Raw genomic sequence first — 2,234 nt, forward strand, 5'->3', positions numbered from 1 at the left:
AATGAGTTGAACGGCTATAAAACAGTGATTAGGACACATTTACCATCTGCTTGACGTCAGAACAGTGTTAGTCGGCCTGTAAGGAAAATACAAGGCTCCAGACAGAAGATAACCATTAAGGCTTGTATAAACAGGGATTGGATGGGTGTGTGTGTGTGTGTGTGTGTGTGTGTGTGTGTGTGTGTGTGTGTGTGTGTGTGTGTGTGTGTGTGTGTGTGTGTGTGTGTGTGTGTGTGTGTGTGTGTGTGTGTGTGTGTGTGTGTGTGTGTGTGCGTGCGTGTGTGTGTCTCTGTGTGTCTCTGTGTGTGTCTGTGTGTGTGTGTGTGTGTGCGTGCGTGCGTGTGTGTGTGTGCGTGTCTGTGTGTGTCTGTGTGTGTCCTGTCTAGTTGCTTTTCTTGTGCGAATTCCAGAAATGTCTGTTGTTTTTGGAGGTGATGATTGTGTAATGAAGGATGCACTGTGATATTGATTCATACTTTTTGAGTCGTCGCGCTTTGTAGTTGAAACATATTGTGAAATGTCTACATACAGTATTTAGTTAATAGTTGACAGTAGAAACAGTTTGTTTCTTTTATCTCCTCGTTTACAGACTTTTTTAAGACTTAATTGAGTTTTGTTGATAAGAATCTCTCTTAAATCTCTCAGCCACTGCATCATCAGACAATAAAAAGACTGGTTTTCCTGTTGACTCACTAATGAACTCAATGTTGGCCAGTCTGCTTCCTTAATCCTCTACCCCCCCCCTCTCCTTTCATCCCTCTTCCCTCATCTGTCCTATCCTCTCTCCTCATTTCATCTTTCCTTCTGAGTCACTCATTTGAAATGAATAAAATACATGTTATGTTTAATCTGCTGTATGTTCAGTCCAGTGTTGTAAACCTCCTCCGTCTCTCTGTCTCTCCCTATAGATTCCCAGGCTCTCCAGGAGTCGGGCGACAGATCCCACTGGTGCGTGGTTGCGTACTGGGAGGAAAAGACCCGTGTGGGGCGCCTCTACTCGGTCCAGGAGCCTTCCCTGGACATCTTCTATGACCTACCTCAAGGGAACGGCTTCTGCCTGGGCCAGCTCAGCTCCGACAACAAGAGCCCGCTGGCTGAGATGGTGCGGACCAAGATCGGCTACGGCATCCAGCTGAGTCGCGAGCCGGACGGGGTGTGGGTGTACAACCCAGCTGCTACCCCATCTTTATCAAGTCGGCCACACTGGACAACCCCGACTGCAGACCTTACTGGTGCATAAGTGTTCCCCCGGCTTCTCCATTAAGGCCTTTGACTTTGAGAAGGCAGACAGCCTGCAGAGGCCTCATCACGAGTTCACACAGCAGCCGAGGACTGGCTTTCACTGTGACAGACTGGCCAGGAAGGGCTGGGGTCAGTGCCACACAAGACAGTTTATTAGTAGCTGTCCCTGTTGGCTGGAGGTCATATTCAACAACCAATAAAAACGGGATCACCTTCCTTCCCTTCTTCCCTCCCTCGTTCTCCCCATTCCGGAGGACCAGGAGGGAACGGAGGACACAGACTAGTCCCTCACCTTTACTTTTTTCCCAGAAGACAGTGCTTCAAAAAGGAAGATGTTTAAAGAAGAGACAAACAAAACCCAATAAACTTGTTTAATATGACAAATGACTCAAAGATTTAATTAAAAGTGAAATTAAAAGCGAAAATGTATTTTATGTTATATATATATAAATATATTATTACTTGTAAATATGAAGACGTTTTATATGCATCATTATTTATGTATTGTGCAATGTGTTGATGAGAAAAATAAAATAAGATGCACTTTGCTTAATATAAATACAAACAAAGAAATGCCAAAATAAATAAGAGAAATTATATTTATCTACTGGTGTTTTTTTATGTGGGTGCTGAGGTGCTGAGGTGCTGAGGTGCTGAGGTGCTGAGGTGCTGAGGTGCTGAGGTGCTGAGGTGCTGAGGTACAGAGGTGCTGAGGTGCTGAGGTGCTGAGGTGCTGAGGTGCTGGGGTGCTGAGGTACTGAGGTGCTGAGGTACAGAGGTGCTGAGGTGCTGAGGTGCTGAGGTGCTGGGGTACAGAGGGCACAGGAGGTGCTGAGGTGCTGGGGTACTGAGGTGCTGAGGTACAGAGGTGCTGAGGTACTGGGGTGCTGAGGTACTGAGGTACTGGGGTACAGAGGTACAGAGGTGCTGAGGTGCTGGGGTACTGAGGTGCTGAGGTACAGAGGTGCTGAGGTACTGGGGTGCTGAGGTAC

General features: G+C 46.9%; 1 pseudogene; it reads left to right on the forward strand.

Annotated features, from left to right (window-relative positions):
• Positions 1-877: 877 nt before the first annotated feature.
• Positions 878-1,442, forward strand: LOC135535339 (mothers against decapentaplegic homolog 7-like; annotated as a pseudogene).
• The last annotated feature ends 792 nt before the right edge of the window (positions 1,443-2,234 follow it).

This window comes from Oncorhynchus masou, unplaced genomic scaffold, assembly GCF_036934945.1.
Source record: "Oncorhynchus masou masou isolate Uvic2021 unplaced genomic scaffold, UVic_Omas_1.1 unplaced_scaffold_4831, whole genome shotgun sequence".
Taxonomy (NCBI): Eukaryota; Metazoa; Chordata; class Actinopteri; order Salmoniformes; family Salmonidae; genus Oncorhynchus; species Oncorhynchus masou.